Source organism: Hippocampus guttulatus, chromosome 11 (assembly GCF_054856545.1).
Source record: "Hippocampus guttulatus isolate MCC_2025c chromosome 11, RoL_Hgut_1.0, whole genome shotgun sequence".
Classification (NCBI taxonomy): domain Eukaryota; kingdom Metazoa; phylum Chordata; class Actinopteri; order Syngnathiformes; family Syngnathidae; genus Hippocampus; species Hippocampus guttulatus.
The window spans coordinates 1665111-1692206 of NC_141271.1; positions in this window are offsets into that span (position 1 = coordinate 1665111).

A 27096-nucleotide genomic window follows, 5' to 3' on the forward strand; every position below is an offset into this window, starting at 1 on the left:
AGCCCGAGCTGAGCACGTTTTGTGAGTTTGAATGTATCTTCATAGGAATGAGTTGTGTGGTCAAATTAATGCTCATTTAGGCTTCAGGAGGACATCCTGAACTAAATACATGTTGAAGTGTATGCATAAGTCCTTTGGTTTAGGCGTGACACTCAATTTGAGTTTTTATTGCTTTAAATGCATTTTCAGCCCGAGCTGAGCATGTTTTGTGAGTTTGAATGTATCTTCATAAGAATGAGTTGTGTGGTCAAATTAATGCTCATTTCGGCTTCAGGTGGTCATCCTGAACTAAATACATGTTGAAGTGTGTGCATAAGTCCTTTGGTTTAGGCGTGACACTCCATTTGAGTTTTTATTGCTTTAAATGCATTTTCAGTCCGAGCTGAGCGCGCTTTCTGACTTTGAATGTATCTTCATAGGAATGAGTTGTGTGGTCAAATTATTGCTCATTTAGGCTTCAGGAGGCCATCCTGAACAAAATACATGATGAAGTGTGTGCATAAGTCCTTTGGTTTAGGTGTGACACTCAATTTGAGTTTTTATTGCTTTAAATGCATTTTCAGCCCGAGCTGAGCACGTTTTGTGAGTTTGAATGCATCTTCATAGGCATGAATTGTGTGATCAAATTAATGCTCATTTAGGCTTCAGGTGGTCCTTCTGAACAAAATACATGTTAAAGTGTGTGCATAAATCCTTTGGTTTAGGCGTGACACTCAATTTGAGTTTTTATTGCTTTAAATGCATTTTCAGCCCGAGCTGAGCACGTTTTGTGAGTTTGAATGCATCTTCATAGGCATGAGTTGTGTGATCAAATTAATGCTCATTTAGGCTTCAGGAGGTCATCCTGAACAAAATACAAGTTGAAGTGTGTGCATAAGTCCTTTGGTAATCAAACAGCACGAAGGTCCGGGACCGAACGGATGCCACCCGCTTGGCCCCGCCGGAGCAGAAGTAAGATCGGGCGGCTTGAGCCCGAGCCCGAGCCCTACCCCTACCCGAACCCGACCGCCCTAAAATGTCCCTCATTGCTTCGGGTTCGGGGCGCACGGCACCCGTACGGCGGAGAGTATCCAGGGTTACCAGTGAAGCGGAGGAACATCTCACGCCCACCCGCGCGAAATGTCGTACCGAGTTGTTTATGCCCACGGCACCGCCGATGCTGCACCGTTTCGGCGCGAGGGACGCTCCAAACGAGGAGTTTGGGTCGAATGTGAATTAAAGTGTTAGGTTTCGTGAGAGATCAATACAAGAACCACACACAGACACCAAAAACGAAGAGGGGTTTTATTGCCAGAAAGTTGGTCAGGTCGAGGTGTAAACAACTGAAAGCTAGTCAAAATGATCACGTTGAGGAGTGCAGAAATGCTGGAGCGTAACGGCGTGGCAGCAGCTAGCTCGGCAGGAAGGATCGCTGACGAACTGGCAACGGGTGGCTGTTCACGCTGTCTTTTATGGTGCAAGTGGCAGATGAGATGAAGACTCGCACGTGTGTAGGGGAGGCAGGTGCACTGATTCGAGAGGCGCCCAGCCCACACTGAAAAAGAGACAAAAAAAGGGAGGGGCGGCACCGTGGACACACAATGGTTTCGAACGCAAAGGGCAGAAAACGTCGGCTTCCAGCCGCGCGACGTTCCGCGAACGAATACTGAATCGTATTGAGACACGTTATCCGTGGCATCATAAACTCCGCGAATTTAAGTCAACATCTCTCTGCTCCCAAATAAAACAATCATCCCTATTCAGTCAACTGTAAACGAAGAAGTCAAGTCTGGGATTTTTTTTATGACCCTCTAAAAATAAGCAACAACATAAAATGTCCGCCCTGTGAACATGAGATGAAATCGAATCTCAAACCAAATACATGTGAAAGCAAAAAAAATCGAAATATATCAATTTAGAATTCAAAGAACGTCGTGTCCCCATCACACTTTTTAATTGTCTTTTTTCTTTTTTCTTTTTTTTTTGCATCGACACGCCTCAAAATCCTTCTGATGTGAGCGTTTTTAAAAAATCTTGGCTCTTTTGACTTTTTTGGGGGGTTCTTGGGACGGAAAAAATTGACGATGAATTGACAATATTTGCTGCTCAGAGCTGATGCCACGTCGTGTCACTCTTGTGCTTTCTGAAATGCGAGAGCCCTATTTGTCCATGCACGGCCAGCACTTTACGATAGCCTCTGCTGGTGAGAGTTGGCCATTGCAGCCTTCCATATGATTTCCTGTGACCCTCTAAAAATAATGAGATAAAATGTGCGTTGTGTGAACATGAGCTGCGCTTGAAACTACACCCAAATACAAGGAAAAGCAAAAAACAAAAATCTAAACGCACCAATTCAAAAGATAAATGAATGCCACGCCACCATCACACTTTTTCATGATTATTATTACAATTATTATTAATATCACTGCATAGGCAAGGCTCAAAATCCGCCTCATGTGAGCGTTTTTTCAAAAGATTTTCTTAATCTTGCTACTTCGGACTGGGCTTTTTTTTTTGGATATTGGGACAGAGAAACTTTATTATGTATTGACAGTGTTTGCTCTTCATCTCTTTTTCAACCTGGTGGACGCCCTCTCTTTGGCCGAGCATGACCTGATTTGTAGTCAGACGCCTCATGCATTGCGCCACGAACTCCACGAAATCAAACCACTATTTCTCTGTTCTCCTGTGGGGGAATTTGCCGCTCCCAAAAAGTTATTGTTACCTTTTTCAGTGTGGGATGGGCGCTTCTCTAATCAGTGCACCTGCCTCCCCGACACACCTGCGAGTCATTATCTCATCTGCCACTTGCAGCATAAAAGCCAGCCTGAAGAGCCACCCATTGTCACTTCGTCAGAGATCCTTCCTGCCGTGTCGACGACGCCGTACCGCTCCAGGATTCCTGCACTCCTCGAATTGATCATTTTGACTACCTTTCAGTTGTGACCACCTCGGCCTGTCTCGCTTACTGGCAATAAAACCCTTCTGTGCTTTTTGTGTCTGCGCGTGGTTCCTCTCTTCATCTCTCACGAAGCCGAACACTTTGCTTAACACCCGCGGTTCTCCCAGCGCTCCGCCCCAACATCCTCGTCGGAAAAGCCTGAGCGCCGCAGCGGAGCAACTCCGGCTCGGCCGTGGGCAAAAACGGCTCTGTCCGAAATTTCTCACGGGCGGGCGCGAGCTGTTCCTCCGCTTCGCTTATCACACACACCACTCTCGGCCCTACCTGCCCCGCGCAACTCCGGCAGGGCCAAGCGGGTGGCATCGGTTCGGTCCCGGACCTTCGCGCGGTTTGATTCCCAAGTTTTTCTTCCCTTTGATTGCACACCGCGCCCCCTGTCCCTCAAAGCGAGGTGCATCTCTGGCGGAGCCGAGCGGGCAGCAGCTTTGCTCCCGGCAGGTCGTGTTGGTGTGCGCGAGGTCTTCCACCTCTTCGCTTGCAACACTCGCCTTTGCCGGCCCGCCAGGCACGGCGCAGCTCTGGCGGGGCCAAGCGACAGCGTCGGTTAGGTCCCGGGCGCAAAATCAAAAGGGAGGGTCGACACTGTGGACAAACAATGGACCCTAACACAAAGGGCAGAAAACTTCGACGCACACCCGCGCGACATTCTGTGAAGGAAAATACGCCACCCGCCTGACCTCGCCGGAGTTTCGCCGCGCCCGTCGGTCCAACGTGGCCCGGGTTGCAAGCGAAGTGGGTGAAAAGCTCACGGCCATCCTCGCGAAATATCGTACAATGCCGCTGCAAAACACGGCCCGGGCGCGGCTGCTCCTAGCGGATCGCAATGCAGCTCTGATCAGGGGGATCTTGCGGGAAGCCGGGAGGGGCGCGGGTGTCAAGCAACGGGCTAATAAACCTCGTCGAATACGCCCGCGACGGGCCGGTATAGAAGCGATGCCGCCAGTTTGTCCCCGCCGGAGCTCCTCCAAGCCAGGCAGGCCGAAAGTGGCGCGGGTTGACAACACAGGGTCCAAAACTTCAACGCACAACCAAGCGATCGTCCAGCTTTATGCAGCCTTGTACAAATTGTGTTTTCAAATTGTTCGCCCGAAACAGTTTTGTCACTCCCACAAGACAAACAAGCTATTTTTTTTCAGATGGCAGTGGAACTGATGAAGGCCTTCCCCAGACATTCCGTGCATCAATTTTAGAACATTATGCGGCGATGGAAAATAAGAGAACAAGACAATCGTCAGAAATACTGACCACAGCAGGTTTATTGGATGATGATCACCCATGCAAAAATGTTTAATTGTGGCATCCAGAAATGATGCCAAAGATATATTTTGTTTCAAACTACTTCATGAAGAGGAAGTGTTGATACCAGGGATGAATTCTGAAAGCTTATGAGAAAGTCATTTTTTATGACTTGTACCACAACGAAAAATCTCGTGTTATTCACTGCTCCGATGAAAATAAAATGTCAAGATAAAATTTCAATCCCATATTTACACACTGTGAATTTTAAGTTTAATGTTCACTGATATTCCGTCATGTTGTCGTATTTGTTCTCGCCATGCACTGTGGCATGCTCTAAATGGCAAAACCACCTGGAAAAGGTCCTCTGACAAAACGAGTGATTTTTACAATGGAAGAACACACAATTTATCTTGCATCGACATTGTCTTCATGATGCTTTGCATGCATCATTGAAATTGGGTTGGTTCAAGTAAAAGAAAAAATTTGAATTTTAAAAGCAACTTAGAGTTATCCTGATTGAAATTTCCGAACATATAATCTTGCGATGTTAGGGTTCTCTCCCCCCGGCCCCCTTTTGACGAGACCCAGTGCGAAAGGTGGTACCATGAGCAGTGTCTTGAGAAGAATTTGCATGAATTGAGCGGCCGAAGACTGGTATTGCTGCTGTGAGTGCACATCACAATGTTGGAAGTCATGTAGACCTATATCTAATTTTGTGAGTGTTGTTCTGGAAAAAAATTAATTCTCACAAGAAAATGACAGACATGTCAGCTGCTCAACCCGTATTGTTTTGTGTTTTTTGTTATTGTAAAGTGTCCTTGGGTGTCTTGAAAGGCGCTTATCAATAAAATGTATTATTAGTATTATTATTATTATTAAGTTGCCTACACTGGTAAAGTTTTTTTAAATTTGAGTTTTTATTGCTTTAAATGCATTTTCAGCCCGAGTTGAGCACGTTTTGTGAGTTTGAATGTATCTTCATAGGAATGAGTTGTGTGGTCAAATTAATGCTCATTTAGGCTTCAGGTGGTCATCCTGAACAAAATACATGTTGAAGTGTGTGCATAAGTCCTTTGGTTTAGGCGTGACACTCAATTTGAGTTTTTATTGCTTTAAATGCATTTTCAGCCCGAGCTGAGCACGTTTTGTGAGTTTGAATGTATCTTCATAGGAATCAGTTGTGTGGTCAAATTAATGCTCATTTAGGCTTCAGGTGGTCATCCTGAACAAAATACATGTTGAAGTGTGTGCATAAGTCCTTTGGTTTAGGCGTGACACTCAATTTGAGTTTTTATTGCTTTAAATGCATTTTCAGCCCGAGCTGAGCACGTTTTGTGAGTTTGAATGTAGCTTCATAGGAATTAGTTGTGTGGTCAAATTAATGCTCATTTAGGCTTCAGGTGGTCATCCTGAACTAAATAAATATTGAAGTGTGTGCATAAGTTCTTTGGTTTGGGCGTGACACTCAATTTGAGTTTTTATTGCTTTAAATGCATTTTCAGCCCGAGCTGAGCACTTTTTGTGAGTTTGAATGTATCTTCATAGGAATGAGTTGTGTGGTCAAATTAATGCTCATTTAGGCTTCAGGTGGTCATCCTGAACAAAATACATGTTGAAGTGTGTGCATAAGTCCTTTGGTTTAGGCGTGACACTCAATTTGAGTTTTTATTGCTTTAAATGCATTTTCAGCCCGAGCTGAGCACGTTTTGTGAGTTTGAATGTATCTTCATAGGAATCAGTTGTGTGGTCAAATTAATGCTCATTTAGGCTTCAGGTGGTCATCCTGAACAAAATACATGTTGAAGTGTGTGCATAAGTCCTTTGGTTTAGGCGTGACACTCAATTTGAGTTTTTATTGCTTTAAATGCATTTTCAGCCCGAGCTGAGCACGTTTTGTGAGTTTGAATGTAGCTTCATAGGAATTAGTTGTGTGGTCAAATTAATGCTCATTTAGGCTTCAGGTGGTCATCCTGAACTAAATAAATATTGAAGGTTGTGCATAAGTTCTTTGGTTTGGGCGTGACACTCAATTTGAGTTTTTATTGCTTTAATTGCATTTTCAGCCCGAGCTGAGCACTTTTTGTGAGTTTGAATGTATCTTCAGAGGAATGAGTTGTGTGGTCAAATTAATGCTCATTTAGGCTTCAGGAGGACATCCTGAACTAAATACATGTTGAAGTGTGTGCATAAGTCCTTTGGTTTAGGCGTGACACTCAATTTGAGTTTTTATTGCTTTAAATGCATTTTCAGCCCGAGCTGAGCACGTTTTGTGAGTTTGAATGTATCTTCATAGGAATCAGTTGTGTGGTCAAATTAATGCTCATTTAGGCTTCAGGTGGTCATCCTGAACAAAATACATGTTGAAGTGTGTGCATAAGTCCTTTGGTTTAGGTGTGACACTCAATTTGAGTTTTTATTGCTTTAAATGCATTTTCAGCCCGAGCTTGAGCGCGCTTTCTGACTTTGAATGTATCTTCATAAGAATGAGTTGTGTAGTCAAATTAATGCTCATTTAGGCTTCAGGAGGACATCCTGAACAAAATACATGTTGAAGTGTGTGCATAAATCCTCTGGTTTAGGCGTGACACTCAATTTGAGTTTTTATTGCTTTAAATGCATTTGTAGCCTGAGCTGAGCGCGCTTTCTGACTTTGAATGTATCTTCATAGGAATGAGTTGTGTGGTCAAATGAATGCTCATTTAGGCTTCAGGTGGTCATCCTGAACAAAATACATGTTGAAGTGTGTGCATAAGTCCTTTGGTTGAGGCGTGACACTCAATTTGAGTTTTTATTGCTTTAAATGCATTTTCAGCCCGAGTTGAGCACGTTTTGTGAGTTTGAATGTATCTTCATAGGAATGAGTTGTGTGGTCAAATTAATGCTCATTTAGGCTTCAGGTGGTCATCCTGAACAAAATACATGTTGAAGTGTGTGCATAAGTCCTTTGGTTTAGGCGTGACACTCAATTTGAGTTTTTATTGCTTTAAATGCATTTTCAGCCCGAGCTGAGCACGTTTTGTGAGTTTGAATGTATCTTCATAGGAATGAGTTGTGTGGTCAAATTAATGCTCATTTAGGCTTCAGGAGGACATCCTGAACTAAATACATGTTGAAGTGTATGCATAAGTCCTTTGGTTTAGGCGTGACACTCAATTTGAGTTTTTATTGCTTTAAATGCATTTTTAGCCCGAGCTGAGCATGTTTTGTGAGTTTGAATGTAGCTTCATAGGAATTAGTTGTGTGGTCAAATTAATGCTCATTTAGGCTTCAGGTGGTCATCCTGAACTAAATAAATATTGAAGTGTGTGCATAAGTTCTTTGGTTTGGGCGTGACACTCAATTTGAGTTTTTATTGCTTTAAATGCATTTTCAGCCCGAGCTGAGCACTTTTTGTGAGTTTGAATGTATCTTCATAGGAATGAGTTGTGTGGTCAAATTAATGCTCATTTAGGCTTCAGGAGGACATCCTGAACTAAATACATGTTGAAGTGTGTGCATAAGTCCTTTGGTTTAGGCGTGACACTCAATTTGAGTTTTTATTGCTTTAAATGCATTTTCAGCCCGAGTTGAGCACGTTTTGTGAGTTTGAATGTATCTTCATAGGAATGAGTTGTGTGGTCAAATTAATGCTCATTTAGGCTTCAGGTGGTCATCCTGAACAAAATACATGTTGAAGTGTGTGCATAAGTCCTTTGGTTTAGGCGTGACACTCAATTTGAGTTTTTATTGCTTTAAATGCATTTTCAGCCCGAGCTGAGCATGTTTTGTGAGTTTGAATGTATCTTCATAAGAATGAGTTGTGTGGTCAAATTAATGCTCATTTCGGCTTCAGGTGGTCATCCTGAACTAAATACATGTTGAAGTGTGTGCATAAGTCCTTTGGTTTAGGCGTGACACTCCATTTGAGTTTTTATTGCTTTAAATGCATTTTCAGTCCGAGCTGAGCGCGCTTTCTGACTTTGAATGTATCTTCATAGGAATGAGTTGTGTGGTCAAATTAATGCTCATTTAGGCTTCAGGAGGTCATCCTGAACAAAATACATCTTGGAGTGTGTGCATAAGTCCTTCGGTTTAGGCGTGACACTCAATTTGAGTTTTTATTGCTTTAAATGCATTTTCAGCCCGAGCTGAGCACCTTTTGTGAGTTTGAATGTATCTTCATAGGAATGAGTTGTGTGGTCAAATTAATGCTCATATAGGCTTCAGGAGGCCATCCTGAACAAAATACATGTTGAAGTGTGTGCATAATCCTTTGGTTTAGGTGTGACACTCAATTTGAGTTTTTATTGCTTTAAATGCATTTTCAGCCCGAGCTGAGCGCGCTTTCTGACTTTGAATGTATCTTCATAGGAATGATTTGTTTAGTCAAATTAATGCTCTTTTAGGCTTCAGGAGGCCATCCTGAACAAAATACATGATGAAGTGTGTGCATAAGTCCTTTGGTTTAGGTGTGACACTCAATTTGAGTTTTTATTGCTTTAAATGCATTTTCAGCCCGAGCTGAGCACGTTTTGTGAGTTTGAATGCATCTTCATAGGCATGAATTGTGTGATCAAATTAATGCTCATTTAGGCTTCAGGTGGTCCTTCTGAACAAAATACATGTTAAAGTGTGTGCATAAATCCTTTGGTTTAGGCGTGACACTCAATTTGAGTTTTTATTGCTTTAAATGCATTTTCAGCCCGAGCTGAGCACGTTTTGTGAGTTTGAATGTATCTTCATAGGAATGAGTATTGTGGTCAAATTAAAGCTCATATAGGCTTCAGGAGGTCATCCTGAACAAAATACATGTTGAATGTGTGCATAAGTCCTTTGGTTTAGGTGTGACACTCAATTTGAGTTTTTATTGCTTTAAATGCATTTTCAGCCCGAGCTTGAGCGCGCTTTCTGACTTTGAATGTATCTTCATAGGAATGAGTTGTGTAGTCAAATTAATGCTCATTTAGGCTTCAGGAGGACATCCTGAACAAAATACATGTTGAAGTGTGTGCATAAATCCTCTGGTTTAGGCGTGACACTCAATTTGAGTTTTTATTGCTTTAAATGCATTTTCAGCCCGAGCTGAGGACGTTTTGTGAGTTTGAATGTATCTTCATAGGCATGAGTTGTGTGATCAAATTAATGCTCATTTAGGCTTCAGGAGGTCATCCTGAACAAAATACAAGTTGAAGTGTGTGCATAAGTCCTTTGGTAATCAAACAGCACGAAGGTCCGGGACCGAACGGATGCCACCCGCTTGGCCCCGCCGGAGCAGAAGTAAGATCGGGCGGCCCGAGCCCGAGCCCGAGCCCTACCCCTACCCGAACCCGACCGCCCTAAAATGTCCCTCATTGCTTCGGGTTCGGGGCGCACGGCACCCGTACGGCGGAGAGTATCCAGGGTTACCAGTGAAGCGGAGGAACATCTCACGCCCACCCGCGCGAAATGTCGTACCGAGTTGTTTATGCCCACGGCACCGCCGATGCTGCACCGTTTCGGCGCGAGGGACGCTCCAAACGAGGAGTTTGGGTCGAATGTGAATTAAAGTGTTAGGTTTCGTGAGAGATCAATACAAGAACCACACACAGACACCAAAAACGAAGAGGGGTTTTATTGCCAGAAAGTTGGTCAGGTCGAGGTGTAAACAACTGAAAGCTAGTCAAAATGATCACGTTGAGGAATGCAGAAATGCTGGAGCGTAACGGCGTGGCAGCAGCTAGCTCGGCAGGAAGGATCGCTGACGAACTGGCAACGGGTGGCTGTTCACGCTGTCTTTTATGGTGCAAGTGGCAGATGAGATGAAGACTCGCACGTGTGTAGGGGAGGCAGGTGCACTGATTCGAGAGGCGCCCAGCCCACACTGAAAAAGAGACAAAAAAAGGGAGGGGCGGCACCGTGGACACACAATGGTTTCGAACGCAAAGGGCAGAAAACGTCGGCTTCCAGCCGCGCGACGTTCCGCGAACGAATACTGAATCGTATTGAGACACGTTATCCGTGGCATCATAAACTCCGCGAATTTAAGTCAACATCTCTCTGCTCCCAAATAAAACAATCATCACTATTCAGTCAACTGTAAACGAAGAAGTCAAGTCTGGGATTTTTTTTTATGACCCTCTAAAAATAAGCAACAACATAAAATGTCCGCCCTGTGAACATGAGCATCGACACGCCTCAAAATTCTTCTGATGTGAGCGTTTTTAAAAAATCTTGGCTCTTTTGACTTTTTTGGGGGGTTCTTGGGACGGAAAAAATTGACGATGAATTGACAATATTTGCTGCTCAGAGCTGATGCCACGTTGTGTCACTCTTGTGCTTTCTGAAATGCGAGAGCCCTATTTGTCCATGCACGGCCAGCACTTTACGATAGCCTCTGCTGGTGAGAGTTGGCCATTGCAGCCTTCCATATGATTTCCTGTGACCCTCTAAAAATAATGAGATAAAATGTGCGTTGTGTGAACATGAGCTGCGCTTGAAACTACACCCAAATACAAGGAAAAGCAAAAAACAAAAATCTAAACGCACCAATTCAAAAGATAAATGAATGCCACGCCACCATCACACTTTTTCATGATTATTATTACAATTATTATTAATATCACTGCATAGGCAAGGCTCAAAATCCGCCTCATGTGAGCGTTTTTTCAAAAGATTTTCTTAATCTTGCTACTTCGGACTGGGCTTTTTTTTTTTGGATATTGGGACAGAGAAACTTTATTATGTATTGACAGTGTTTGCTCTTCATCTCTTTTTCAACCTGGTGGACGCCCTCTCTTTGGCCGAGCATGACCTGATTTGTAGTCAGACGCCTCATGCATTGCGCCACGAACTCCACGAAATCAAACCACTATTTCTCTGTTCTCCTGTGGGGGAATTTGCCGCTCCCAAAAAGTTATTGTTACCTTTTTCAGTGTGGGATGGGCGCTTCTCTAATCAGTGCACCTGCCTCCCCGACACACCTGCGAGTCATTATCTCATCTGCCACTTGCAGCATAAAAGCCAGCCTGAAGAGCCACCCATTGTCACTTCGTCAGAGATCCTTCCTGCCGTGTCGACGACGCCGTACCGCTCCAGGATTCCTGCACTCCTCGAATTGATCATTTTGACTACCTTTCAGTTGTGACCACCTCGGCCTGTCTCGCTTACTGGCAATAAAACCCTTCTGTGCTTTTTGTGTCTGCGCGTGGTTCCTCTCTTCATCTCTCACGAAGCCGAACACTTTGCTTAACACCCGCGGTTCTCCCAGCGCTCCGCCCCAACATCCTCGTCGGAACAGCCTGAGCGCCGCAGCGGAGCAACTCCGGCTCGGCCGTGGGCAAAAACGGCTCTGTCCGAAATTTCTCACGGGCGGGCGTGAGCTGTTCCTCCGCTTCGCTTATCACACACACCACTCTCGGCCCTACCTGCCCCGCGCAACTCCGGCAGGGCCAAGCGGGTGGCATCGGTTCGGTCCCGGACCTTCGCGCGGTTTGATTCCCAAGTTTTTCTTCCCTTTGATTGCACACCGCGCCCCCTGTCCCTCAAAGCGAGGTGCATCTCTGGCGGAGCCGAGCGGGCAGCAGCTTTGCTCCCGGCAGGTCGTGTTGGTGTGCGCGAGGTCTTCCACCTCTTCGCTTGCAACACTCGCCTTTGCCGGCCCGCCAGGCACGGCGCAGCTCTGGCGGGGCCAAGCGACAGCGTCGGTTAGGTCCCGGGCGCAAAATCAAAAGGGAGGGTCGACACTGTGGACAAACAATGGACCCTAACACAAAGGGCAGAAAACTTCGACGCACACCCGCGCGACATTCTGTGAAGGAAAATACGCCACCCGCCTGACCTCGCCGGAGTTTCGCCGCGCCCGTCGGTCCAACGTGGCCCGGGTTGCAAGCGAAGTGGGTGAAAAGCTCACGGCCATCCTCGCGAAATATCGTACAATGCCGCTGCAAAACACGGCCCGGGCGCGGCTGCTCCTAGCGGATCGCAATGCAGCTCTGATCAGGGGGATCTTGCGGGAAGCCGGGAGGGGCGCGGGTGTCAAGCAACGGGCTAATAAACCTCGTCGAATACGCCCGCGACGGGCCGGTATAGAAGCGATGCCGCCAGTTTGTCCCCGCCGGAGCTCCTCCAAGCCAGGCAGGCCGAAAGTGGCGCGGGTTGACAACACAGGGTCCAAAACTTCAACGCACAACCAAGCGATCGTCCAGCTTTATGCAGCCTTGTACAAATTGTGTTTTCAAATTGTTCGCCCGAAACAGTTTTGTCACTCCCACAAGACAAACAAGCTATTTTTTTTCAGATGGCAGTGGAACTGATGAAGGCCTTCCCCAGACATTCCGTGCATCAATTTTAGAACATTATGTGGCGATGGAAAATAAGAGAACAAGACAATCGTCAGAAATACTGACCACAGCAGGTTTATTGGATGATGATCACCCATGCAAAAAATGTTTAATTGTGGCATCCAGAAATGATGCCAAAGATATATTTTGTTTCAAACTACTTCATGAAGAGGAAGTGTTGATACCAGGGATGAATTCTGAAAGCTTATGAGAAAGTCATTTTTTATGACTTGTACCACAACGAAAAATCTCGTGTTATTCACTGCTCCGATGAAAATAAAATGTCAAGATAAAATTTCAATCCCATATTTACACACTGTGAATTTTAAGTTTAATGTTCACTGATATTCCGTCATGTTGTCGTATTTGTTCTCGCCATGCACTGTGGCATGCTCTAAATGGCAAAACCACCTGGAAAAGGTCCTCTGACAAAACGAGTGATTTTTACAATGGAAGAACACACAATTTATCTTGCATCGACATTGTCTTCATGATGCTTTGCATGCATCATTGAAATTGGGTTGGTTCAAGTAAAAGAAAAAATTTGAATTTTAAAAGCAACTTAGAGTTATCCTGATTGAAATTTCCGAACATATAATCTTGCGATGTTAGGGTTCTCTCCCCCCGGCCCCCTTTTGACGAGACCCAGTGCGAAAGGTGGTACCATGAGCAGTGTCTTGAGAAGAATTTGCATGAATTGAGCGGCCGAAGACTGGTATTGCTGCTGTGAGTGCACATCACAATGTTGGAAGTCATGTAGACCTATATCTAATTTTGTGAGTGTTGTTCTGGAAAAAAATTAATTCTCACAAGAAAATGACAGACATGTCAGCTGCTCAACCCGTATTGTTTTGTGTTTTTTGTTATTGTAAAGTGTCCTTGGGTGTCTTGAAAGGCGCTTATCAATAAAATGTATTATTAGTATTATTATTATTATTAAGTTGCCTACACTGGTAAAGTTTTTTAAAATTTGAGTTTTTATTGCTTTAAATGCATTTTCAGCCCGAGTTGAGCACGTTTTGTGAGTTTGAATGTATCTTCATAGGAATGAGTTGTGTGGTCAAATTAATGCTCATTTAGGCTTCAGGTGGTCATCCTGAACAAAATACATGTTGAAGTGTGTGCATAAGTCCTTTGGTTTAGGCGTGACACTCAATTTGAGTTTTTATTGCTTTAAATGCATTTTCAGCCCGAGCTGAGCACGTTTTGTGAGTTTGAATGTATCTTCATAGGAATCAGTTGTGTGGTCAAATTAATGCTCATTTAGGCTTCAGGTGGTCATCCTGAACAAAATACATGTTGAAGTGTGTGCATAAATCCTTTGGTTTAGGCGTGACACTCAATTTGAGTTTTTATTGCTTTAAATGCATTTTCAGCCCGAGCTGAGCACGTTTTGTGAGTTTGAATGTAGCTTCATAGGAATTAGTTGTGTGGTCAAATTAATGCTCATTTAGGCTTCAGGTGGTCATCCTGAACTAAATAAATATTGAAGTGTGTGCATAAGTTCTTTGGTTTGGGCGTGACACTCAATTTGAGTTTTTATTGCTTTAAATGCATTTTCAGCCCGAGCTGAGCACTTTTTGTGAGTTTGAATGTATCTTCATAGGAATGAGTTGTGTGGTCAAATTAATGCTCATTTAGGCTTCAGGAGGACATCCTGAACTAAATACATGTTGAAGTGTGTGCATAAGTGCTTTGGTTTAGGCGTGACACTCAATTTGAGTTTTTATTGCTTTAAATGCATTTTCAGCCCGAGTTGAGCACGTTTTGTGAGTTTGAATGTATCTTCATAGGAATGAGTTGTGTGGTCAAATTAATGCTTATTTAGGCTTCAGGTGGTCATCCTGAACAAAATACATGTTGAAGTGTGTGCATAAGTCCTTTGGTTTAGGCGTGACACTCAATTTGAGTTTTTATTGCTTTAAATGCATTTTCAGCCCGAGCTGAGCATGTTTTGTGAGTTTGAATGTATCTTCATAAGAATGAGTTGTGTGGTCAAATTAATGCTCATTTCGGCTTCAGGTGGTCATCCTGAACTAAATACATGTTGAAGTGTGTGCATAAGTCCTTTGGTTTAGGCGTGACACTCCATTTGAGTTTTTATTGCTTTAAATGCATTTTCAGTCCGAGCTGAGCGCGCTTTCTGACTTTGAATGTATCTTCATAGGAATGAGTTGTGTGGTCAAATTAATGCTCATTTAGGCTTCAGGAGGTCATCCTGAACAAAATACATCTTGAAGTGTGTGCATAAGTCCTTCGGTTTAGGCGTGACACTCAATTTGAGTTTTTATTGCTTTAAATGCATTTTCAGCCCGAGCTGAGCACCTTTTGTGAGTTTGAATGTATCTTCATAGGAATGAGTTGTGTGGTCAAATTAATGCTCATATAGGCTTCAGGAGGCCATCCTGAACAAAATACATGTTGAAGTGTGTGCATAATCCTTTGGTTTAGGTGTGACACTCAATTTGAGTTTTTATTGCTTTAAATGCATTTTCAGCCCGAGCTGAGCGCGCTTTCTGACTTTGAATGTATCTTCATAGGAATGATTTGTTTAGTCAAATTAATGCTCTTTTAGGCTTCAGGAGGCCATCCTGAACAAAATACATGATGAAGTGTGTGCATAAGTCCTTTGGTTTAGGTGTGACACTCAATTTGAGTTTTTATTGCTTTAAATGCATTTTCAGCCCGAGCTGAGCGCGCTTTCTGACTTTGAATGTATCTTCATAGGAATGATTTGTTTAGTCAAATTAATGCTCTTTTAGGCTTCAGGAGGCCATCCTGAACAAAATACATGATGAAGTGTGTGCATAAGTCCTTTGGTTTAGGCGTGACACTCAATTTGAGTTTTTATTGCTTTAAATGCATTTTCAGCCCGAGCTGAGCACGTTTTGTGAGTTTGAATGTATCTTCATAGGAATCAGTTGTGTGGTCAAATTAATGCTCATTTAGGCTTCAGGTGGTCATCCTGAACAAAATACATGTTGAAGTGTGTGCATAAGTCCTTTGGTTTAGGCGTGACACTCAATTTGAGTTTTTATTGCTTTAAATGCATTTTCAGCCCGAGCTGAGCACGTTTTGTGAGTTTGAATGTATCTTCATAGGAATCAGTTGTGTGGTCAAATTAATGCTCATTTAGGCTTCAGGTGGTCATCCTGAACAAAATACATGTTGAAGTGTGTGCATAAATCCTTTGGTTTAGGCGTGACACTCAATTTGAGTTTTTATTGCTTTAAATGCATTTTCAGCCCGAGCTGAGCACGTTTTGTGAGTTTGAATGTAGCTTCATAGGAATTAGTTGTGTGGTCAAATTAATGCTCATTTAGGCTTCAGGTGGTCATCCTGAACTAAATAAATATTGAAGTGTGTGCATAAGTTCTTTGGTTTGGGCGTGACACTCAATTTGAGTTTTTATTGCTTTAAATGCATTTTCAGCCCGAGCTGAGCACTTTTTGTGAGTTTGAATGTATCTTCATAGGAATGAGTTGTGTGGTCAAATTAATGCTCATTTAGGCTTCAGGAGGACATCCTGAACTAAATACATGTTGAAGTGTGTGCATAAGTCCTTTGGTTTAGGCGTGACACTCAATTTGAGTTTTTATTGCTTTTAATGCATTTTCAGCCCGAGTTGAGCACGTTTTGTGAGTTTGAATGTATCTTCATAGGAATGAGTTGTGTGGTCAAATTAATGCTCATTTAGGCTTCAGGTGGTCATCCTGAACAAAATACATGTTGAAGTGTGTGCATAAGTCCTTTGGTTTAGGCGTGACACTCAATTTGAGTTTTTATTGCTTTAAATGCATTTTCAGCCCGAGCTGAGCATGTTTTGTGAGTTTGAATGTATCTTCATAAGAATGAGTTGTGTGGTCAAATTAATGTTCATTTCGGCTTCAGGTGGTCATCCTGAACTAAATACATGTTGAAGTGTGTGCATAAGTCCTTTGGTTTAGGCGTGACACTCCATTTGAGTTTTTATTGCTTTAAATGCATTTTCAGTCCGAGCTGAGCGCGCTTTCTGACTTTGAATGTATCTTCATAGGAATGAGTTGTGTGGTCAAATTAATGCTCATTTAGGCTTCAGGAGGTCATCCTGAACAAAATACATCTTGAAGTGTGTGCATAAGTCCTTCGGTTTAGGCGTGACACTCAATTTGAGTTTTTATTGCTTTAAATGCATTTTCAGCCCGAGCTGAGCACCTTTTGTGAGTTTGAATGTATCTTCATAGGAATGAGTTGTGTGGTCAAATTAATGCTCATATAGGCTTCAGGAGGCCATCCTGAACAAAATACATGTTGAAGTGTGTGCATAATCCTTTGGTTTAGGTGTGACACTCAATTTGAGTTTTTATTGCTTTAAATGCATTTTCAGCCCGAGCTGAGCGCGCTTTCTGACTTTGAATGTATCTTCATAGGAATGATTTGTTTAGTCAAATTAATGCTCTTTTAGGCTTCAGGAGGCCATCCTGAACAAAATACATGATGAAGTGTGTGCATAAGTCCTTTGGTTTAGGTGTGACACTCAATTTGAGTTTTTATTGCTTTAAATGCATTTTCAGCCCGAGCTGAGCACGTTTTGTGAGTTTGAATGCATCTTCATAGGCATGAATTGTGTGATCAAATTAATGCTCATTTAGGCTTCAGGTGGTCCTTCTGAACAAAATACATGTTAAAGTGTGTGCATAAATCCTTTGGTTTAGGCGTGACACTCAATTTGAGTTTTTATTGCTTTAAATGCATTTTCAGCCCGAGCTGAGCACGTTTTGTGAGTTTGAATGTATCTTCATAGGAATGAGTATTGTGGTCAAATTAAAGCTCATATAGGCTTCAGGAGGTCATCCTGAACAAAATACATGTTGAATGTGTGCATAAGTCCTTTGGTTTAGGTGTGACACTCAATTTGAGTTTTTATTGCTTTAAATGCATTTTCAGCCCGAGCTTGAGCGCGCTTTCTGACTTTGAATGTATCTTCATAGGAATGAGTTGTGTAGTCAAATTAATGCTCATTTAGGCTTCAGGAGGACATCCTGAACAAAATACATGTTGAAGTGTGTGCATAAATCCTCTGGTTTAGGCGTGGCACTCAATTTGAGTTTTTATTGCTTTAAATGCATTTTCAGCCCGAGCTGAGCACGTTTTGTGAGTTTGAATGTATCTTCATAGGCATGAGTTGTGTGATCAAATTAATGCTCATTTAGGCTTCAGGAGGTCATCCTGAACAAAATACAAGTTGAAGTGTGTGCATAAGTCCTTTGGTAATCAAACAGCACGAAGGTCCGGGACCGAACGGATGCCACCCGCTTGGCCCCGCCGGAGCAGAAGTAAGATCGGGCGGCCCGAGCCCGAGCCCGAGCCCTACCCCTACCCGAACCCGACCGCCCTAAAATGTCCCTCATTGCTTCGGGTTCGGGGCGCACGGCACCCGTACGGCGGAGAGTATCCAGGGTTACCAGTGAAGCGGAGGAACATCTCACGCCCACCCGCGCGAAATGTCGTACCGAGTTGTTTATGCCCACGGCACCGCCGATGCTGCACCGTTTCGGCGCGAGGGACGCTCCAAACGAGGAGTTTGGGTCGAATGTGAATTAAAGTGTTAGGTTTCGTGAGAGATCAATACAAGAACCACACACAGACACCAAAAACGAAGAGGGGTTTTATTGCCAGAAAGTTGGTCAGGTCGAGGTGTAAACAACTGAAAGCTAGTCAAAATGATCACGTTGAGGAGTGCAGAAATGCTGGAGCGTAACGGCGTGGCAGCAGCTAGCTCGGCAGGAAGGATCGCTGACGAACTGGCAACGGGTGGCTGTTCACGCTGTCTTTTATGGTGCAAGTGGCAGATGAGATGAAGACTCGCACGTGTGTAGGGGAGGCAGGTGCACTGATTCGAGAGGCGCCCAGCCCACACTGAAAAAGAGACAAAAAAAGGGAGGGGCGGCACCGTGGACACACAATGGTTTCGAACGCAAAGGGCAGAAAACGTCGGCTTCCAGCCGCGCGACGTTCCGCGAACGAATACTGAATCGTATTGAGACACGTTATCCGTGGCATCATAAACTCCGCGAATTTAAGTCAACATCTCTCTGCTCCCAAATAAAACAATCATCCCTATTCAGTCAACTGTAAACGAAGAAGTCAAGTCTGGGATTTTTTTTATGACCCTCTAAAAATAAGCAACAACATAAAATGTCCGCCCTGTGAACATGAGCTGAAATCGAATCTCAAACCAAATACATGTGAAAGCAAAAAAAAATCGAAATATATCAATTTAGAATTCAAAGAACGTCGTGTCCCCATCACACTTTTTAATTGTCTTTTTTCTTTTTTCTTTTTTTTTGCATCGACACGCCTCAAAATCCTTCTGATGTGAGCGTTTTTAAAAAATCTTGGCTCTTTTGACTTTTTTGGGGGGTTCTTGGGACGGAAAAAATTGACGATGAATTGACAATATTTGCTGCTCAGAGCTGATGCCACGTCGTGTCACTCTTGTGCTTTCTGAAATGCGAGAGCCCTATTTGTCCATGCACGGCCAGCACTTTACGATAGCCTCTGCTGGTGAGAGTTGGCCATTGCAGCCTTCCATATGATTTCCTGTGACCCTCTAAAAATAATGAGATAAAATGTGCGTTGTGTGAACATGAGCTGCGCTTGAAACTACACCCAAATACAAGGAAAAGCAAAAAACAAAAATCTAAACGCACCAATTCAAAAGATAAATGAATGCCACGCCACCATCACACTTTTTCATGATTATTATTACAATTATTATTAATATCACTGCATAGGCAAGGCTCAAAATCCGCCTCATGTGAGCGTTTTTTCAAAAGATTTTCTTAATCTTGCTACTTCGGACTGGGCTTTTTTTTTTGGATATTGGGACAGAGAAACTTTATTATGTATTGACAGTGTTTGCTCTTCATCTCTTTTTCAACCTGGTGGACGCCCTCTCTTTGGCCGAGCATGACCTGATTTGTAGTCAGACGCCTCATGCATTGCGCCACGAACTCCACGAAATCAAACCACTATTTCTCTGTTCTCCTGTGGGGGAATTTGCCGCTCCCAAAAAGTTATTGTTACCTTTTTCAGTGTGGGATGGGCGCTTCTCTAATCAGTGCACCTGCCTCCCCGACACACCTGCGAGTCATTATCTCATCTGCCACTTGCAGCATAAAAGCCAGCCTGAAGAGCCACCCATTGTCACTTCGTCAGAGATCCTTCCTGCCGTGTCGACGACGCCGTACCGCTCCAGGATTCCTGCACTCCTCGAATTGATCATTTTGACTACCTTTCAGTTGTGACCACCTCGGCCTGTCTCGCTTACTGGCAATAAAACCCTTCTGTGCTTTTTGTGTCTGCGCGTGGTTCCTCTCTTCATCTCTCACGAAGCCGAACACTTTGCTTAACACCCGCGGTTCTCCCAGCGCTCCGCCCCAACATCCTCGTCGGAACAGCCTGAGCGCCGCAGCGGAGCAACTCCGGCTCGGCCGTGGGCAAAAACGGCTCTGTCCGAAATTTCTCACGGGCGGGCGCGAGCTGTTCCTCCGCTTCGCTTATCACACACACCACTCTCGGCCCTACCTGCCCCGCGCAACTCCGGCAGGGCCAAGCGGGTGGCATCGGTTCGGTCCCGGACCTTCGCGCGGTTTGATTCCCAAGTTTTTCTTCCCTTTGATTGCACACCGCGCCCCCTGTCCCTCAAAGCGAGGTGCATCTCTGGCGGAGCCGAGCGGGCAGCAGCTTTGCTCCCGGCAGGTCGTGTTGGTGTGCGCGAGGTCTTCCACCTCTTCGCTTGCAACACTCGCCTTTGCCGGCCCGCCAGGCACGGCGCAGCTCTGGCGGGGCCAAGCGACAGCGTCGGTTAGGTCCCGGGCGCAAAATCAAAAGGGAGGGTCGACACTGTGGACAAACAATGGACCCTAACACAAAGGGCAGAAAACTTCGACGCACACCCGCGCGACATTCTGTGAAGGAAAATACGCCACCCGCCTGACCTCGCCGGAGTTTCGCCGCGCCCGTCGGTCCAACGTGGCCCGGGTTGCAAGCGAAGTGGGTGAAAAGCTCACGGCCATCCTCGCGAAATATCGTACAATGCCGCTGCAAAACACGGCCCGGGCGCGGCTGCTCCTAGCGGATCGCAATGCAGCTCTGATCAGGGGGATCTTGCGGGAAGCCGGGAGGGGCGCGGGTGTCAAGCAACGGGCTAATAAACCTCGTCGAATACGCCCGCGACGGGCCGGTATAGAAGCGATGCCGCCAGTTTGTCCCCGCCGGAGCTCCTCCAAGCCAGGCAGGCCGAAAGTGGCGCGGGTTGACAACACAGGGTCCAAAACTTCAACGCACAACCAAGCGATCGTCCAGCTTTATGCAGCCTTGTACAAATTGTGTTTTCAAATTGTTCGCCCGAAACAGTTTTGTCACTCCCACAAGACAAACAAGCTATTTTTTTTCAGATGGCAGTGGAACTGATGAAGGCCTTCCCCAGACATTCCGTGCATCAATTTTAGAACATTATGTGGCGATGGAAAATAAGAGAACAAGACAATCGTCAGAAATACTGACCACAGCAGGTTTATTGGATGATGATCACCCATGCAAAAAATGTTTAATTGTGGCATCCAGAAATGATGCCAAAGATATATTTTGTTTCAAACTACTTCATGAAGAGGAAGTGTTGATACCAGGGATGAATTCTGAAAGCTTATGAGAAAGTCATTTTTTATGACTTGTACCACAACGAAAAATCTCGTGTTATTCACTGCTCCGATGAAAATAAAATGTCAAGATAAAATTTCAATCCCATATTTACACACTGTGAATTTTAAGTTTAATGTTCACTGATATTCCGTCATGTTGTCGTATTTGTTCTCGCCATGCACTGTGGCATGCTCTAAATGGCAAAACCACCTGGAAAAGGTCCTCTGACAAAACGAGTGATTTTTACAATGGAAGAACACACAATTTATCTTGCATCGACATTGTCTTCATGATGCTTTGCATGCATCATTGAAATTGGGTTGGTTCAAGTAAAAGAAAAAATTTGAATTTTAAAAGCAACTTAGAGTTATCCTGATTGAAATTTCCGAACATATAATCTTGCGATGTTAGGGTTCTCTCCCCCCGGCCCCCTTTTGACGAGACCCAGTGCGAAAGGTGGTACCATGAGCAGTGTCTTGAGAAGAATTTGCATGAATTGAGCGGCCGAAGACTGGTATTGCTGCTGTGAGTGCACATCACAATGTTGGAAGTCATGTAGACCTATATCTAATTTTGTGAGTGTTGTTCTGGAAAAAAATTAATTCTCACAAGAAAATGACAGACATGTCAGCTGCTCAACCCGTATTGTTTTGTGTTTTTTGTTATTGTAAAGTGTCCTTGGGTGTCTTGAAAGGCGCTTATCAATAAAATGTATTATTAGTATTATTATTATTATTAAGTTGCCTACACTGGTAAAGTTTTTTAAAATTTGAGTTTTTATTGCTTTAAATGCATTTTCAACCCGAGTTGAGCACGTTTTGTGAGTTTGAATGTATCTTCATAGGAATGAGTTGTGTGGTCAAATTAATGCTCATTTAGGCTTCAGGTGGTCATCCTGAACAAAATACATGTTGAAGTGTGTGCATAAGTCCTTTGGTTTAGGCGTGACACTCAATTTGAGTTTTTATTGCTTTAAATGCATTTTCAGCCCGAGCTGAGCACGTTTTGTGAGTTTGAATGTATCTTCATAGGAATGAGTTGTGTGGTCAAATTAATGCTCATTTAGGCTTCAGGTGGTCATCCTGAACAAAATACATGTTGAAGTGTGTGCATAAGTCCTTTGGTTTAGGCGTGACACTCAATTTGAGTTTTTATTGCTTTAAATGCATTTTCAGCCCGAGCTGAGCACGTTTTGTGAGTTTGAATGTAGCTTCATAGGAATTAGTTGTGTGGTCAAACTATTGCTCATTTAGGCTTCAGGAGGTCATCCTGAACAAAATACATGTTGAAGTGTGTGCATAAGTCCTTTGGTTGAGGCGTGACACTCAATTTGAGTTTTTATTGCTTTAAATGCATTTTCAGCCCGAGTTGAGCACGTTTTGTGAGTTTGAATGTATCTTCATAGGAATGAGTTGTGTGGTCAAATTAATGCTCATTTAGGCTTCAGGTGGTCATCCTGAACAAAATACACGTTGAAGTGTGTGCATAAGTCCTTTGGTTTAGGCGTGACACTCAATTTGAGTTTTTATTGCTTTAAATGCATTTTCAGCCCGAGCTGAGCACGTTTTGTGAGTTTGAATGTATCTTCATAGGAATGAGTTGTGTGGTCAAATTAATTCTCATATGGGCTTCAGGAGGTCATCCTGAACAAAATACATGTTGAAGTGTGTGCATAAGTCCTTTGGTTTAGGCGTGACACTCAATTTGAGTTTTGATTGCTTTAAATGCATTTTCAGCCCGAGCTGAGCACGTTTTGTGAGTTTGAATGTATCTTCATAGGAATGAGTTGTGTGGTCAAATAAATGCTCATTTAGGCTTCAGGTGGTCATCCTGAACAAAATACATGTTGAAGTGTATGCATAAGTCCTTTGGTTTAGGCGTGACACTCAATTTGAGTTTTTATTGCTTTAAATGCATTTTCAGCCCGAGTTGAGCACGTTTTGTGAGTTTGAATGTATCTTCATAGGAATGAGTTGTGTGGTCAAATTAATGCTCATTTAGGCTTCAGGTGGTCATCCTGAACAAAGTACATGTTGAAGTGTGTGCATAAGTCCTTTGGTTTAGGCGTGACACTCAATTTGAGTTTTTATTGCTTTAAATGCATTTTCAGCCCGAGCTGAGCACGTTTTGTGAGTTTGAACGTATCTTCATAGGAATGAGTTGTGTGGTCAAATTAATTCTCATATGGGCTTCAGGAGGTCATCCTGAACAAAATACATGTTGAAGTGTGTGCATAAGTCCTTTGGTTTAGGCGTGACACTCAATTTGAGTTTTGATTGCTTTAAATGCATTTTCAGCCCGAGCTGAGCACGTTTTGTGAGTTTGAATGTATCTTCATAGGAATGAGTTGTGTGGTCAAATAAATGCTCATTTAGGCTTCAGGTGGTCATCCTGAACAAAATACATGTTGAAGTGTATGCATAAGTCCTTTGGTTTAGGCGTGACACTCAATTTGAGTTTTTATTGCTTTAAATGCATTTTCAGCCCGAGTTGAGCACGTTTTGTGAGTTTGAATGTATCTTCATAGGAATGAGTTGTGTGGTCAAATTAATGCTCATTTAGGCTTCAGGTGGTCATCCTGAACAAAGTACATGTTGAAGTGTGTGCATAAGTCCTTTGGTTTAGGCGTGACACTCAATTTGAGTTTTTATTGCTTTAAATGCATTTTCAGCCCGAGCTGAGCACGTTTTGTGAGTTTGAATGTATCTTCATAGGAATGAGTTGTGTGGTCAAATTAATTCTCATATGGGCTTCAGGAGGTCATCCTGAACAAAATACATGTTGAAGTGTGTGCATAAGTCCTTTGGTTTAGGCCTTACACTCAATTTGAGTTTTGATTGCTTTAAATGCATTTTCAGCCCGAGCTGAGCACGTTTTGTGAGTTTGAATGTATCTTCATAGGAATGAGTTGTGTGGTCAAATTAATGCTCATTTAGGCTTCAGGTGGTCATCCTGAACAAAATACATGTTGAAGTGTATGCATAAGTCCTTTGGTTTAGGCGTGACACTCAATTTGAGTTTTTATTGCTTTAAATGCATTTTCAGCCCGAGCTGAGCACGTTTTGTGAGTTTGAATGCATCTTCATAGGCATGAATTGTGTGATCAAATTAATGCTCATTTAGGCTTCAGGTGGTCCTTCTGAACAAAATACATGTTAAAGTGTGTGCATAAATCCTTTGGTTTAGGCGTGACACTCAATTTGAGTTTTTATTGCTTTAAATGCATTTTCAGCCCGAGCTGAGCACGTTTTGTGAGTTTGAATGTATCTTCATAGGAATGAGTTGTGTGGTCAAATTAAAGCTCATATAGGCTTCAGGAGGTCATCCTGAACAAAATACATGTTGAATGTGTGCATAAGTCCTTTGGTTTAGGTGTGACACTCAATTTGAGTTTTTATTGCTTTAAATGCATTTTCAGCCCGAGCTTGAGCGCGCTTTCTGACTTTGAATGTATCTTCATAGGAATGAGTTGTGTAGTCAAATTAATGCTCATTTAGGCTTCAGGAGGACATCCTGAACAAAATACATGTTGAAGTGTGTGCATAAATCCTCTGGTTTAGGCGTGACACTCAATTTGAGTTTTTATTGCTTTAAATGCATTTGTAGCCTGAGCTGAGCGCGCTTTCTGACTTTGAATGTATCTTCATAGGAATGAGTTGTGTGGTCAAATGAATGCTCATTTAGGCTTCAGGTGGTCATCCTGAACAAAATACATGTTGAAGTGTGTCCATAAGTCCTTTGGTTTAGGTGTGACACTCAATTTGAGTTTTTATTGCTTTAAATGCATTTTCAGCCCGAGCTGAGCACGTTTTGTGAGTTTGAATGTATCTTCATAGGCATGAGTTGTGTGATCAAATTAATGCTCATTTAGGCTTCAGGAGGTCATCCTGAACAAAATACAAGTTGAAGTGTGTGCATAAGTCCTTTGGTAATCAAACAGCACGAAGGTCCGGGACCGAACGGATGCCACCCGCTTGGCCCCGCCGGAGCAGAAGTAAGATCGGGCGGCCCGAGCCCGAGCCCGAGCCCTACCCCTACCCGAACCCGACCGCCCTAAAATGTCCCTCATTGCTTCGGGTTCGGGGCGCACGGCACCCGTACGGCGGAGAGTATCCAGGGTTACCAGTGAAGCGGAGGAACATCTCACGCCCACCCGCGCGAAATGTCGTACCGAGTTGTTTATGCCCACGGCACCGCCGATGCTGCACCGTTTCGGCGCGAGGGACGCTCCAAACGAGGAGTTTGGGTCGAATGTGAATTAAAGTGTTAGGTTTCGTGAGAGATCAATACAAGAACCACACACAGACACCAAAAACGAAGAGGGGTTTTATTGCCAGAAAGTTGGTCAGGTCGAGGTGTAAACAACTGAAAGCTAGTCAAAATGATCACGTTGAGGAGTGCAGAAATGCTGGAGCGTAACGGCGTGGCAGCAGCTAGCTCGGCAGGAAGGATCGCTGACGAACTGGCAACGGGTGGCTGTTCACGCTGTCTTTTATGGTGCAAGTGGCAGATGAGATGAAGACTCGCACGTGTGTAGGGGAGGCAGGTGCACTGATTCGAGAGGCGCCCAGCCCACACTGAAAAAGAGACAAAAAAAGGGAGGGGCGGCACCGTGGACACACAATGGTTTCGAACGCAAAGGGCAGAAAACGTCGGCTTCCAGCCGCGCGACGTTCCGCGAACGAATACTGAATCGTATTGAGACACGTTATCCGTGGCATCATAAACTCCGCGAATTTAAGTCAACATCTCTCTGCTCCCAAATAAAACAATCATCCCTATTCAGTCAACTGTAAACGAAGAAGTCAAGTCTGGGATTTTTTTTATGACCCTCTAAAAATAAGCAACAACATAAAATGTCCGCCCTGTGAACATGAGCTGAAATCGAATCTCAAACCAAATACATGTGAAAGCAAAAAAAATCGAAATATATCAATTTAGAATTCAAAGAACGTCGTGTCCCCATCACACTTTTTAATTGTCTTTTTTCTTTTTTCTTTTTTTTTTTGCATCGACACGCCTCAAAATCCTTCTGATGTGAGCGTTTTTAAAAAATCTTGGCTCTTTTGACTTTTTTGGGGGGTTCTTGGGACGGAAAAAATTGACGATGAATTGACAATATTTGCTGCTCAGAGCTGATGCCACGTTGTGTCACTCTTGTGCTTTCTGAAATGCGAGAGCCCTATTTGTCCATGCACGGCCAGCACTTTACGATAGCCTCTGCTGGTGAGAGTTGGCCATTGCAGCCTTCCATATGATTTCCTGTGACCCTCTAAAAATAATGAGATAAAATGTGCGTTGTGTGAACATGAGCTGCGCTTGAAACTACACCCAAATACAAGGAAAAGCAAAAAACAAAAATCTAAACGCACCAATTCAAAAGATAAATGAATGCCACGCCACCATCACACTTTTTCATGATTATTATTACAATTATTATTAATATCACTGCATAGGCAAGGCTCAAAATCCGCCTCATGTGAGCGTTTTTTCAAAAGATTTTCTTAATCTTGCTACTTCGGACTGGGCTTTTTTTTTTGGATATTGGGACAGAGAAACTTTATTATGTATTGACAGTGTTTGCTCTTCATCTCTTTTTCAACCTGGTGGACGCCCTCTCTTTGGCCGAGCATGACCTGATTTGTAGTCAGACGCCTCATGCATTGCGCCACGAACTCCACGAAATCAAACCACTATTTCTCTGTTCTCCTGTGGGGGAATTTGCCGCTCCCAAAAAGTTATTGTTACCTTTTTCAGTGTGGGATGGGTGCTTCTCTAATCAGTGCACCTGCCTCCCCGACACACCTGCGAGTCATTATCTCATCTGCCACTTGCAGCATAAAAGCCAGCCTGAAGAGCCACCCATTGTCACTTCGTCAGAGATCCTTCCTGCCGTGTCGACGACGCCGTACCGCTCCAGGATTCCTGCACTCC